This window comes from Rutidosis leptorrhynchoides, chromosome 2, assembly GCF_046630445.1.
Source record: "Rutidosis leptorrhynchoides isolate AG116_Rl617_1_P2 chromosome 2, CSIRO_AGI_Rlap_v1, whole genome shotgun sequence".
Taxonomy (NCBI): domain Eukaryota; kingdom Viridiplantae; phylum Streptophyta; class Magnoliopsida; order Asterales; family Asteraceae; genus Rutidosis; species Rutidosis leptorrhynchoides.
In genome coordinates this window covers 190,653,238-190,669,734 of record NC_092334.1, presented here as the reverse complement: position 1 = coordinate 190,669,734, position 16,497 = coordinate 190,653,238, and the positions used below count along the sequence as shown (strand labels likewise).

General features: G+C 30.3%; 1 long non-coding RNA gene across 1 annotated transcript; it reads right to left on the bottom strand.

Moving 5' to 3' along the window:
• Window positions 1-9,153: 9,153 nt before the first annotated feature.
• Window positions 9,154-10,856, bottom strand: LOC139891613 (uncharacterized). The gene is made up of 3 exons (XR_011773725.1): window positions 10,512-10,856; window positions 9,721-10,340; window positions 9,154-9,283 (listed from the first exon to the last, which is right to left on the bottom strand). It is a non-coding gene; the product is annotated as an uncharacterized lncRNA (long non-coding RNA).
• Between the last annotated feature and the right edge of the window lie 5,641 nt (window positions 10,857-16,497).

Sequence of the window (16,497 nt, the reverse complement as noted above, 5' to 3'; positions counted from 1 at the left end):
ATAAATGACTTGTATTATTTAGTATAATAAGATCTGATAAATATATTTAAATATATAAAACGACTATATATAAGTTATATAATAAACATGCATAGATTTTGGAAGTCATTTTGGGTCAAGTTGACTTTTGTTGACTTTTGCATGTCGGTCTCGAGCATTAGGATTGCGATACACTACGACTTGACCTAAATTGTTAGACAGATATCGACCAACATATAAATATATATACTTAATATAGGTTCATGAATCCGAGACAAACCCTGTACTTGTTCAGTTCCGTCATATACATAATTGCTACGAAATACAGTATTGTGAGTTTCATTTGCTCCCTTTTTATATATATTTTTGGGCTGAGAATACATGCGCTGATTTATAAATGTTTTACGAAATAGGCACAAGTACTAAAACTAATTCTATGTGGGTTTAAACCAGAAATATACCCTTAGCTTGGTAACATTAAACTACTTGTCTATGTACGGTAGGCGCGAATCCTAAAGATAGATCTATTGGGTCTGACAAACCCCATCCTAACTATGGGATGCTTTAGTACTTCGAGGTTATTTTAAACACACCTAATCTGGTGTACTTCAGAGGGTAAAACATGAACGTTAAGGCTTGTTACCGGGTGCCTACAACTTATAGAATACTTTTATACACTTGCGAGTGTACATATATTTATAAACAGAAATCTTGTGGTCTATTACTATTACGAAAATGATTGATTATGATAAACTAATGAACTCACCAACCTTTTGGTTGACACTTTAAAGCATGTTTGTTCTCAGGTATTAAAGAAATCTTCCGCAGTGCATTAGCTCATTTTAAGGATATTACTTGGAGTCATTCATGGCATATTTTGAAAGACGTTGCATTCAAGTCATTGAGTTCATCAAGATTATTATTAAGTCAAATATAGTTGGATGTATTATGAAATGGTGTGCATACTGTCAATTTTCGTTGTAAAGAAAGTTTGTCTTTTAAAAACGAATGCAATGTTTGTAAAATGTATCATATAGAGGTCAAATACCTCGCGATGTAATCAACTATTGTGAATCGTTTATAATGTATATGAACGGGTCCTTTCAGTTGGTATCAGAGCGGTGGTCTTAGCGAACCAGGTCTTGCATTAGTGTGTCTAACTGATAGTTGTTAAGACGCATTAGTGAGTCTGGACTTCGACCGTGTCTGCATGTCAAAAGTTTTGCTTATCATTTTTAGTCGGAAATCATCTACTTACCATCCTTAGGAAATTACCTGCTTATCATTCTTAAGTCTAGACGCGTTTTCCTACATTTATTGCATAATAATGTATAGACGAATTCTTATCTTAGCATATCTGTTACTGTGAACTTTGATTGACATCTTTCAAAGATTCCTCCGTAATTTATGGGATTTTGGTATTATATATACATATGTAAATTATGTATTGAAGAATACCAAATCTAAATTCTACAATCTATTTCATACCAAAAAATTCTTTCCCTGATCCTACAAGATGGATCCCTCAACCAGTTCGAGTTCCTCGGATTCCGACAGCTATGCCAATATGGATTTCCACATGAGCTCCGAAAGCAGTGTGACCGGAATGGATCAACCAATTAGCCATCATCTATTTTGGATGAATTGGGGATGAGTTCGTAATCTACTTAACCATTGGAGACAAGAAGAAGGTGATCCCTTTCATCCACCACATTGCCGTCTTGGCAATGAACCTGAAGCATTTACCGGCGAACCTGTCCGAAACACCATTTTCTCTCTCATTTCCAGAGTATCTCGTCATGATTATATACTACACCAAATTCTAGATCTTATCTATCCGCTCGTCCGAACCGACAATCACCCCGGTGTAATAGAAGAAGTCAACGAGCTTCGCGCTCGGGTAGTGGCTTTGGAGAATATGGTGCAAAGGTTACAAACACCAGCAGCAGCACCAGCAGCATAACCAGTACCACCATCAACAACATCAACAGTACCATTACCACCACCAACAACAACCGCATCGCAAACCTCAACTTCACAATCTGTCCCACGAGCATCGACGTCATACGCCATGTAGATACCAAGGAATACCACAACGATGAAGTATTGATTCATAACTTCATTGGGAAAACATTCTACGGCGATTATGTAATTTCTAAAGTTTAGAAATTATCTATCCTAGCCTTAACCATAAATCAAATGAGTTTAATTTAATATTAACTCATTAAATCAATATTACATCTGAAGAAATATACACATATATATTTCCAAAAAGACTGTAATAAAATTCTTTTGTACAAAATATTAATTGTGAAATTTTTTTTTAACGGGTAGGTAATACCCGAGAGATACATAAATTCACAATTAATATGTTACATTCTTCGAATCTGATTCAGCAAATCATCCATTATACTCCCTACTTTCACAACAATATACATTCTTTTATAGAAATCAAAACAACCATACTCATTCAAAATCTAATTACATATTCTGATTTTAAAATCTCAGAATTCGATTCAAGATATAACCGAAATCATCACTCTTAGATTCCTACATCTTTCAAAACTATACTTTGACTTCAAAACTGTCCTAGAACCTCATTTCTATTCATGAAACTCACAAAAATATTTGTATCATTCAAAATCTTAGAACATCATATGTATATTAACAATTACAATATGTGTTCAAACACTTCGAAATTCTTAAAGACATGCGAGATGATGATCCAACTACACATTACCCACTGTCATGCACCTGAAAAGCTCTCAAAACCAAAGTTATAGTTTAACACGTATCCGTGTCAGATCCTTTGATATTTATTACCAAATATAATTTTTCAATCTCTTTCCAAAATAGACAGTTTTGTCACAGCTCCAGCAAATCACCTTCATTTGTTTATACGAATAAACCTTATTATAACAATTACCGCTTCATCATTGTTACCGGGGAACCTTTCATATCTCGCCACATTAGCAGTAAACTTATCAACAACTTCATTAACCTTCGACTTAAGCCTCTCCGAAAAGCCACTATACTTATTCATTAAAACCCCATCATGTACTCACCTACATCCTGTAACAATAATTATCACACCAACTACTGGGAATTAGCAATCAATATTTTGAATTTTGCGACAATTTTACGTCAAAAGTTATACATATAACGTCTATCTCCTAGACTTACATACTTCGAATGTGAATTTTCTGAAAAACATCCCAAACTATGAATTAGTTCTCCGAAATTGAAAAAATGCTGATGAAGCAGCAAAAACTGTAAACGACTTTAACAGTCAAAAGTTTGATGATAAAGAATAGTATGGTGGTAAAGCTGAGAAAAAGAGAAGGTTTGAAACTGGAAAACGGATTGAGCAGACCATGAAGGAGACTGTGGACAAATCACAAAGACTAAACCTGCCTTCAAAGGATCCAAATGATTCAGAGTCTACTGAAATCATTAGCAAACAACTTACTTCTTATTCTATACCTTCACAGACAAATCTTCTTCATCATCCATATTATCGTATCTTTTATTATAATATCTTCGATATTCCTGAAGATATTTTCACAACTATTCTTATCCGAAATCTTTTATATCTTCGCAATATCTGCGTTACAACATAAAAAGAAACTTTGTTAGTTTCTAAATTCTAAAAAAAAAAAAATTTGAATTTAAAATAGGAATGTTTTTGAAGTAGTGTTGGGAACTGAAACATGAGTTAGTATAATATAATGACACTTGATCAATGTGATTATATTACAGTAAGTCATGATGAGTTTCTAATGGAACGTGATGATTCACAGAACATACCGTCATCATGTACTGTTTACACGACTCTTACATTCTACCCAATTTCCAAACATATTAAGAACATATCATCTTGATAGCTCTATATTTTCGGATATTCTGGTAATTTGCCAAATCGAGATCGTGCCATTACGATTTTCTTCTTGGAACATTAACTATGTTCATCCAAAAATTCATATCTACAAATTCTGGACCATTATCCGCTTGACTTAAGGTCGGGAAGAGAAAACGAAAGCATGAAGCTCCGAAATATAATGGAGAACATAAAACCCGATAACAACCCTGAAATTAAAAACCTTGTATATCAATGCGTATAGCAATATAAAGATACGGGAGAATGAAAAACACAATAACCCCAAGGTAATGGTAGAAGAAAATAACTTCCTCCGGTGGTAGATGAAAAAGAAGAATGACAGATATGAAAGTTAAGAGTATATCAAGAATCAATACTAGATGAAGCATATTAACGAATGCTTTAAAGTATGAATTGGGGAGAAAGACTAGAAGGTGTGAGCTGTGGAAATAAAGAAACGAAGGGGGTGGAATTATAGTAAAATATCAGACAGAGAAATCGAAACAGATTATCGCATTTAATCCAAGAAGATCCTGATTTCCTTAATCGCCGAAGAACCAAATCTTATTGCAAAGATTTTCTTTAAATCCCATGAATTCCGAAAATCAATCATAACTACGTCATCGGTTAAAACGAATATACGTTTACTCATTTCACTCTCTTGCGATAGCTTCACTTACACTCTTCGCGTAATCAAATTGTTTTATCTATATTACTCAATGATGATAAAACTCTATTTATCAACTCATATTCGTCATGAAAACATTTTTATAGTTAGCCATGACGACCTCGATCAAATTTCGGGACGAAATTTCTTTAACGGGTAGGTACTGTGACGACCCGGAAATTTCCGACCAAATTTAAACTTAACCTTTATATGTTTCCGACACGATAAGCAGAATTTGTAATGTTGAATCTCAAAAAGTTTGGAACTACATTCACGTAATCAATTACCCTTTGACCGTGTTCGACGATTCACGAACAATTATGTGTATATAGATATGTATATATAATATATAATATTAACTGAAAACATTAACAAAGTATTAGATATATGATACTTTACATAAACATATTTGTATCGATATATTTATCGACAGAATTAAGAGATAATATCAAATAATTGAATTATCAGATACATTATGATATGATTACGGGCCTATGTTATGAGGTCCACTGTGATTTAAGAAATCTATTCTTTTTGACAACTCAATACTTAACCAGTATGATAAAGATAACGATATTTATATTTTATTTTATTAAATATATAAAACGATTTAAATTAATATTATATATTTTTTTTATACGCGTATTATATGTACATAGTTTTATACTTTTACTATACTTTAACTTTACCTTTACTTTACTTTTACTTTACTTTAACTTTAATAATTCATACTTTAATAATTCATACTTTAATAATTCATACTTTAATAATTCACTTTAATAATTCATACTTTAATAATTCACTTTAATAATTCATACTTTAATAATTCACTTTAATAATTCATACTTTAATAATTCACTTTAATAAATCATACTTTAATAATTCACTTCAATAATTCATACTTTAATAATTCACTTTAATAATTCATACTTTAATAATTCACTTTAATAATTCAAAAATCTATTATAAATAGAATTCAATAGGTTTCATTATTTCATAGAAACTTGAAAATATATTTCTCTAAACTCTCTCAATCAAATTACATATATATATATATATATATTTACTTAGTATTATTTCAAGATATTATTAGTATACATAAAATACTACGACGGAGTTATATTCAGACGATTTCAAAATAAGTTTTCAAATGGGATAGAGCTAAGGAAATTATGGGTTATAGCTATGATGGTTATGGGTATTGATCGAGGGTATTGCTCGTGAGGTCAACCTAATGTTTATCATTTTCGTTGCGTCTACGTACTTTCCTGCAATATTGAATCACAATATTGATACGTGAGCATTCATATCTTATTTTTTTTATATTCATAGTGTATCCCTGACTAGTGCTCGAGTATATATGATTATGCATGTTTGTATGCTTAGTTTCGTCGTTAAATAATTTATGATAAATCACGAATTTGATACATATGCTACTGAGATAAGGTATATTATATGCATGTCGTTAAAAAGCTAAAGAAAAATTAATAACTTTTCATTTAGAAATCGTGTGGGTTCGATGAACGGATTAAAAGATATGGCCAACTGAATTATTATTAATTTTAATATTATTATTAAAACTATTATTATAATTGTTATCAGTTGATGTTATTACTAAAATTATCTTTATTACTAAAAATTAATATTTTTATTGAAACTATCATTTTATTATTTGTATCATTATTATTATTATCAATATTATTTAATCAAATAAATATGCGTACAAAGATATTTTTAACACACGTAATATAATTACATTAATAATACATACCACTATATTTTTATGATATCAAGTGAATTTTATAAATTTTATTACTTGAGATATATAAAAGTATATTTTTTATCATATATGAATTTAAATATAAATTTTTATTTATTAATAAATGACTTGTATTATTTAGTATAATAAGATCTGATAAATATATTTAAATATATAAAACGACTATATATAAGTTATATAATAAACATGCATAGATTTTGGAAGTCATTTTGGGTCAAGTTGACTTTTGTTGACTTTTGCATGTCGGTCTCGAGCATTAGGATTGCGATACACTACGACTTGACCTAAATTGTTAGACAGATATTGACCAACATATAAATATATATACTTAATATAGGTTCATGAATCCGAGACAAACCCTGCACTTGTTCAGTTCCGTCATATACATAATTGCTACGAAATACAGTATTGTGAGTTTCATTTGCTCCCTTTTTATATATATTTTTGGGCTGAGAATACATGCGCTGATTTATAAATGTTTTACGAAATAGGCACAAGTACTAAAACTAATTCTATGTGGGTTTAAACCAGAAATATACCCTTAGCTTGGTAACATTAAACTACTTGTCTATGTACGGTAGGCGCGAATCCTAAAGATAGATCTATTGGGTCTGACAAACCCCATCCTGACTATGGGATGCTTTAGTACTTCGAGGTTATTTTAAACACACCTAATCTGGTGTACTTCAGAGGGTAAAACATGAACGTTAAGGCTTGTTACCGGGTGCCTACAACTTATAGAATACTTTTATACACTTGCGAGTGTACATATATTTATAAACAGAAATCTTGTGGTCTATTACTATTACGAAAATGATTGATTATGATAAACTAATGAACTCACCAACCTTTTGGTTGACACTTTAAAGCATGTTTGTTCTCAGGTATTAAAGAAATCTTCCGCTGTGCATTAGCTCATTTTAAGGATATTACTTGGAGTCATTCATGGCATATTTTGAAAGACGTTGCATTCAAGTCATTGAGTTCATCAAGATTATTATTAAGTCAAATATAGTTGGATGTATTATGAAATGGTGTGCATACTATCAATTTTCGTTGTAAAGAAAGTTTGTCTTTTAAAAACGAATGCAATGTTTGTAAAATGTATCATATAGAGGTCAAATACCTCGCGATGTAATCAACTATTGTGAATCGTATATAATGTATATGAACGGGTCCTTTCAATGTGGGTTACTTGGTAGTGATGGAGTTTTGGTTAGACAACAAAAACAGTAGGGAGTATTAGCTGCAAGATCAAAATGCGTGCGGTGGTGGTTTCACGATGGTGTTCGACCTGCAGAAGTTTGGGATCTTTTTAGGAGGTTATAACTCGACTAATAGAGGTTTAGAATGAGTGGTGGTGATCGTGTTTGAAGGTTGTTTCAATGAGGTTCACGAAAGAGAATGGGTTTGGTGATTATAGGTTACTTGATTAATTACAAGTGTACGTGTAAGTAATATTAATATTTCTGTTTTGATTTTTCCAATTACAATTAAATGTAATCTGTATATAAAGATGATAATTGAATAATTGGAGCTAGTACGCGTGATGTAATCAATTTTTGTTTGGTATAGAAATTTGAGGTCGATGATTACCCAATTACAGACAGGAAGTACCAGACTCATGTAGCAGATGAATAAATAAATTAAAACTGTTGTTTACGTTCAACAGATTTTGGAATTTAGAGATTTTCTTAAAGCAGTGAAAGTATTGATTCCATCACCTGTTGTTTAAAGTCTTTGATTTATATTAATTTGATCAACAAAAGATCCTTTTGTTCAGTACGAAAAATAATAAACAAAATAAAGTCAGATTGTGATTGTACGATTGAATTGGGATGTTTATCGTTTTTCAGAGACAGGAGACAAAATTTGTTAGAGTTTGATTAAGATGGGAAACGGATTCTGATTATAGATATACGTTTAAATATAATTGGTTTTATTAATATATATATATATATATATATATATATATATATATATATATATATATATATATATATATATATATGTATGTATGTATGTATGTATGTATGTATGTATATATATATATATATATATATATATATATATATATATTAATACTAATAACAATTATATAAATAATAATCATAATAATAAAATTAATAATGATGATAATAATATCAATAATTCTAATAAATTTATTAATATTACTATTAATAATTAGATCACTAATAATTATAATAACAAAAATAATGATAATAATATTAATATAACAATTATATTTCAAACTTGTAATTAAATATAATACCATTTATGTAATATTATATTATGTGATGACATTTATTGAATTGTTAGTATTTATATATTTTATATATCTTTAATAGAAATTATATATAGATTCATAATAATATATATATTATATATATATATATATATATATATATATATATATATATATATATATATATATATATATATATATATATATATATGTATTTGTTTTAATAATAGTTTAATTATTCTAAGTATTATTTTACATTTTAAATTCCAATTAATTAAAGTATACTTTATTAATTCAAAACATTATATATATATATATATATATACTTATATTTATATTTATATTTATATTTATATCATATATATACATCTTTATTTACAAGCAATTGTTCGTGAATCGTCGGTAACAGTCGAGGGGTAATTGTTATCCATGTAAATAGTTCAAAAATTCTGAGACTCAACATTACAGACTTTGCTTATCGTGTCGAGAGTATATAAAGATTAAGTTTAAATTTGGTCGGAAATTTCCAGGTCGTCACAATCAACAACCTAAAATTGGCAGACAAATTAGAACAATATAGAACCTAACCTAACCTAACCTCTTTAATCACAACAATTAAAACAATCATCCAGTTAGACAAAAAAATTAGAAAAATATATACGCTAACCTCTTTAATCACAAAAAAATCTCGATTTAAAAAACTGATAAAAGGTCATTTCAACTATACCTTCACCCCTGCCAAAATCATTTCACAGTATCATCAGAGTCCAGTTGCAACCTTTCAATTAAAGTGACCAAAGAAAATTAAACTTTACCTAAAAAAAATAAAAAAAATAATCAGTAATGAAATTGTGACATAGACCTCTTGCAAACAAATACAATATTAGACTATGTGACCAATAGCCGGTTAGCCATTTTTGAACACTGACCTGACCTAACTCACCCATTTGCCATACATCTTTGACTTTTGAAACAACTTATGAACTACATTACTTTTGTTTATTTCTCTCTATTCACAAAATATAGTAAATTTAAAAGTGATTTTGAAAATGGTAATAACAAATGTGGAAATTACTTAACAAAGTTTAGCTTTAAATTTGAAATTAGAAACTTTTTAACTACACATAAAAATTAAATTCCTGACTAATTAATCAACTATACTATATATTTACCTCATGATGAATGATTCCTCAAAAGCACGGCCAAAAGAGTGTGTATCACTATCACCTACAATAGCCCGATTATCCCTAAAATGTGAGTTTTTCTATTTTGACTCTCTCCCCTGCCCTGATCGAATGAGAATGGAGAAGAGGTTTATGGGATCGGCATATTGTGGAAGCTCTCCGAAATTTTGAACGCAACACAACTTCTCCAAAATCTTCAAACTACTGTATTTTAAAACCATTGTTATCATTTATATCTTATTGCATCTTCATCTATATCCATACGAATCAAGTGATCAATAATTATGTAAATATACTATAAACTTAAATGAGGGCAGTTAAGTGAAATATTAAAAAGACCTGCACCATAAGGAACCCTAGTAAGCTTATCAGTTGAATCAATTTGACAGCTCTTGGAGGAGGTTTTCGTTTAGAAATGTCTGTAAATAGTCATTATCTGTTAACTGACAACATTATACATGTATAAACAAATATAAAAAATCAAATTGCAAATTGGGTATATGAAAAAATTACCAAGACTAAATCATCAAGCTCATAGTTAGAAGTGACACCTCCATAGTCCATACAATAGGTATTACGGTACTGGAACAGAAATCAAACAAATATCTCTACAAATTAAGAAAAATGAAAGTGAATTAACAAGCAGCAAGTTTCCCAATTTCAGTGTTAAATTATGCAAAGTTATTACAGAAGTCATTACTTAGATACATGAGACTAATTTCATTAAAAAATAAACAAATAAAGAAGTATAAGAATATTGATAGTGATAGTGATCTTACATAAAAGAGCGCCTGAATGACTTGCACCGGCGGAGATCAAAATAACTTGACGAATTGGAGCTGCTGTTGTACCGACTGTTGTAGCTTCACCGTCAATTTCCATTTGGCGCTGCTTCTGGATCCTGCCTTTGTTCGATGTTTATTTACTAGCGGACGTCACCGAAGTTGAGCGACACTGGTTTTTGATTAGAAACAAAAATAAATGAGAAAGAAAGGGTTGAAGGAGATGCAATGACAGGAAGCAGGTATGATTTGAAGCATTGTCAATGAGTATGGGCAATGGACACCCTTTATGCTACAGTGGAGGTATGGTTTTCTGGTATGGCCGCTGCCTGACTTCTTTTTCTCTTTTTTTTTTCAATTTTTTTGTAGTGAGGAGAGGTGTGAATGGTGAGCAGTAATGTTTATGAGAGGGAAGAGGCCACGTGGACCAATAGGAGAGCGAAAATCCCACTTGTATTTAGTATGTGGCTAATATGTGGCTAATGTTCACCATTTTGTTTAATAAAATTTTCATTTATAAATTATATAATGGTGGATACATGATAAATTCCGTTTCTTTTAAAACGTACAGTATATTTTAAAAATTATTTTTAGGAGTAACATGTTTCGTTAATTTATTTTTAAGAGTACTCTCCTCTTTTAGAAAACTCCAACTTTTTATTTTAAGTTATTATCACCTAAAAGTAAATTATACTATATGTAGAGTTGTAATCACTTGCATCCATAAATTTGCTTGAAAACAAAGGGACCAATGAGAACGCGACATGTGGCGCGAAAATCATATGTGATTGGAAAAAAAAATTCGAAAAACAACTTTTTTTGAATTTTTTTTCGAAACTTTTTTTTTCGAATTTTTTTTTTTGAATTTTTTTTTTTAAAATCATGTGTGATTATGCATGTCAATCACATGTGATTGTAAACCCAATCACATGTGATTATGCATGGCAAATCCAATCACATGTGATTGTACAATTCAATCACATGTGATTGTGCAGGTAAATAACATGTGATTGTAAAAAAAAAAAAAAATTTAAAAAAAAAATTCGAAAAAAAAATTTAAAAATTTTGTTTCGAAAAAAATTTTTGAATTTTTTTTCCAATCACATGTGATTTTCGCGACACGTGTCGCGCTCTCATTGGTCCCTTGAATCTCAACTTAATTTATGGACTCAAATGAATATTCCTCAATACATATTGTTTCCTATTGTAAGAGCTCCCGGTGTCAATATCAATTTCCCGGTTTAGCGACGCTGTTTTTCTCCTTTTCTAAATGTTTTTTTAATTCCCTCATTTTTCCTTTTCTTTCTTCTTACTTTGTATTGTATTTGGTAATGTTTAATCTGATATTTTTTTTTACAGGTATGAAATATCGATTGCAGGTGGCAACAAGAAGAAGATGGAGTGCATGCTTGAAGGTTAGGGTTTTTAGAATTTTTGTAAAAATGAGATGACAAAGTTGAAGAAGAATACTCCGTATTTTATTATTTAGATATAATCATATAAATATAATATACTCCGTAGTCAAATTTTGCTTAGATAAAGTAGAAGTAAACTGTTGCAGTGTTGCTTTTACTTTGTTTTATAAGTTAATATTAAATTAAATAGTAGTATTAAATATTTGGGAATGATTCTAACACACCATTTTATTATCCTCACACACCTATTTTAACCTTTTACTCTTCTAATAATACCCCATTTCTTTAAATTAGTGTGTGAGGATCAAAAAAGTGTGTGTTAGAATCATCCCCCTAAATGTTTATATTAGTATATTAATATTAATATATTAACTAGAAATCAAAGCTCGTGCGGTTGTTTCAAATTTCAATTTTTAAAAATTCATGTTTAACTGTTTCCATTCTACATGCGTCTAAGTAAGTTTTTTTGCACACGTACTTACGAAAAATTGTATATTTGAGTCTCGTGTTATAATACATGTGATCATATGTTTGTCCTATGTATATATGTATCATTTATTATAATAATATTTTAATTCGAAAGAAATATTTCAAATGATTACATCGAGCAAATGAAACTTAAACAAATAAATTTGAGCTAAAATTACATACTATTGTCCACTATCTATACAATAACAACTTAACAACAATACTATCAATACATTCAATTTTGATTAAATAATAAATATCCCAAACGAAATAAAGTACGATATAGTGCATAAAATTTTTATGTATATGTATATTGTATTAATTATATATAACATTAAAAAGGGAATATTCAGACGAATCGATCATATATATATATATATATATATATATATATATATATATATATATATATATATATATATATATATATATATATATATATATATATATATAGTGGTAGGATTAAGAGGGAAGTAACCAATCGGGGGGAAGCGGGGGGAAGCAAAAATATTTTTTTTTCCGTTTTTTGAAAAAACCTTGTTCACGAACATTATAGATGAGATGAAAATATGAACATTTAGTAGAGACACTTTGTGATAAATGTTTTTATTTTGGCGGGAAAACGCTTGAAGAAGTAATATATTTCAATTATCTTGTTTTTCGAGCGTATGTTGAGGTTTTAGCTATTGGGGTTTAGATATTAGGGTTTATAGGGTTTAGATATAAGGGTTTAGAAATTTAGGGTTTAGGGTTTAGATTTAGGGTTTAGATTTAGTATTTAGATTGAGTTTTTAACAAGAACGGTTTAGAATTTAGGGTTTAGGGTTTAGGGTTTGATTGTGAGGGTTAATCAAAATTTTAGACTTTACATGTAGGGTGCATGACATATAGATTTTAGTTTTTAATCTGCACTCCTTATTTTTTGCTTTCTGTCTGCATTTCCTTGATTACATGCTAGTCTGTAGTTATTTTCTGTTTTTCCTTTGTTAAAATGCTAAAATGCTAAAAGACAAAAAGATTTTATGTTTTAGTATTTTAGGGGTAGTATGTGCTTCAACAGAAAATTCCTAAAAAGTGTAAAATTCCTCACCAGAAAACCCTAAAAAGTTGAAAAATCCGAAAATGAGCTTGTTTTGATTAATATGATGGACGTGAAGAAATTACTGTACTGAGAATTGATATATTTGATTAGTAATGAATGAATTGAAAGTTTATGTTTATCTATTGTGTGATGTACTGATAGATGTGACTTATGAATTATTGGCATTAGACAATTATAATAAGAATAACGATCATCTGAGATTCAGATGTCATCAACGATCTATTGCGTTTGAAGGTAGTCACCTAATTATCTCCGAAATCGTATCTAATGATAATTGTTGAGGAACTCAACAGTCGGTTGAGGGTATCCCCTATCATAATTGATAATCGTTAGAGAAAGTTGTGGGTGAATTTTAAGTTGAGGATTATCTATTTGGCTTGTGCATGCCACGTTGTCACGGGCCTAAGACTTAATAATCGAAACTAAACCCCAAAAATATCAGAGAAAATTAGTTTATGTCGAAAGTAAGTGTCCCTTCTTGCTTAAGGTTGAAAAGTATAATTCCTTATTGCGGACCGTTCAAGCATTTAAGGGAGAACACCTTCAAGTGATCTGAGCACACAACAAAGAAACATGAGTTCATGCATAAAAATGGAAAATCCATTCATGATGGCATTCAAAATCAATATATCAAAAGACCATGATATGCTGAAAAAGAAATATCAAAAGAAAATCAAAGTCAAAGATAATTGGCGTATCAAGATGGCAAAGTCCTGAAAGTATGGAGAATGCTGATTCATGATGTGCTCATAAAGAACTCAGATCATTCTTAGTGTGACGCCCCCGCGCAGCTTGAATTTTTTAATCACGACGTTTACACTGAACTTTCAAGATTCTTGTCGTCTGCAATATAGAGTTATACCTATTAAGACTGTAAGTTGGAAAGATACTTATCTAGATATACTCTAATTAAATATATATATGAAAGTTTAACTTTTGATTCCGTTTTCCATGTCAACTTGAACATAATGAAGTTAAGGGCCTTGAGATTTATTTCGTGTGATGACTGGTCATCAGACAAGTCTGCTTTAACTGTAGACCAATCCGCGTGGTAAATAATGCGCCTATTCGGATAATCTAATATATTCTAAAATATGCTGTTTCAACTAGATTGAAGATTATCAATACACTGATAGAAGCCAAAGGCTGACAGGGGTATTCAAAATGCCGTGAGAACCATCCTGTTCAATTTGAATGAAATACATGGAAATAAAGATTTGATAGCTAGATTAGTGTAATCTCTTATTGTAATCGTTTCTCATGTTTATTACAATTAATCTTGGCTTGAATCAGCTGTGTTTATTGTGTTCATCTCATTATTCATCATGTGTTCATCATTTATCACTAGGTAATCTCAAATTGCTAATCAAAGCTTGTTCCTTGATCAAACGATCCTAGCTAGTGATGCATGAAAAGAGATAACGGAAAGTTACGTGTAATGAATTGACAACCTAATAAAAACGCACAATCATAAGTGATGGAAGAATCAAGGATTAATAAACTTAGCGTGATCTCAAAAATCATTGCTTTATAGTGTTCAAGTAATTAATGCCAAAATGATTGTCGAAGTGTTCGGAATGAATATGTTCATGTTTAATGAGGATTGATATCAATAATTGCATGATAATAGACATAGACTGGATAATTAGGAATGAACAATAGAAATTGATTCAATATGTCAGTTCTGATCCATTTTTAAATTGTTAATCATTTTGTTCACAAAAAGAATGTGGATTTATATGTTTGTTTATCTCTTTAATTAAGTATTTTGCATTGAAAACTGTAAAACAACAAAAAGATTTTGGTTTTGCATGTTATTGCATTTCATTGTAGAATGTCTTTTCTTTGCATATTTTTAGTTGCATGACATTATATTTCAGAAAAGCTATAAAGATTTTATCTTTTCCTTATTTTCTGATTAATCCTCTGAATATGCATAACTACATCTGAAAGAACCTTGTCGAGATCAAGATATTTTTGACCACCAAATCCATAAGATTGAAATTTTTAGAGCTTGTGATTATTTAAAGGACTTTAATGATTTAAGGTTATTAGTGAACTCCAGATGATATTACACTGTAGGATTTACTCTTGGAACATAGAATGTTTAGAGTAATAACCTTGTTTGAGTTAGGATTTTTGATCTACCTAAGTGTTAATGATCATTTCTTGAAGGGTTAGTGATTTATGACTCAAATTAAAGTGCTTGTTAGCTTTAAGATTGCCAAACGAGTCGAAATCCTAAGTTTGTGAAAATTGGAAAATTTGAAATTGCCTAAGTGGCTCACTCGCACGTTTGATGTGTGAACCGTACGAGTAACCACACGTGTGAGGTTAACCGTACGGCTGACCTTGTTCTAAAATGTCCTAAGACATCAGGGTCACACGCACGAGTGATTAGGTGAGATGCGCGGTCGATGGTGGACCGTGTGATCAACCGTACGGTTGATCATGAGAGTATAAATAGGGAGTGTTGAGCATAGTCGCTCACACTTGTGCTCCCAAATTTTTTTTTCTGTCTCAAATTTTGACTTCACCGATCAAGTTTTCCACCGCAGCGTTTTTTATCACATTATTCCGACCACAGCGCCACCATCTAGGTAAGATTTCATCGAGTTTAAGCCTGTTAATTTGTTGTTTGAATGACTCGAAACCCTAGGGGTTTGTAAATCGAATTTTGTGTAATTGGTGCTTGTTTTGATCAGTATTTGTTATTGTTTTGAGTTAAACGGATCCTATATATGCTATTATGATGTAAATCGGTTCCTAAAACGATCAAACATGTAATTTGTGGAATTTAAAAAAGGCATTTAATACGGGTTTCATCAGACATGCACGTGTGAATCATTGAGCTCACTTGTTAAATTTGATTAGGTTCATCACTCGTTTGATAGAGCTGACACGTGTGATTACACGCACGAGTCACCACACGGCTGACTCACTTGCTTATAAACAGTACCTCAACCGTGCACCTTGTCTGAAACCATATTACTGCTCA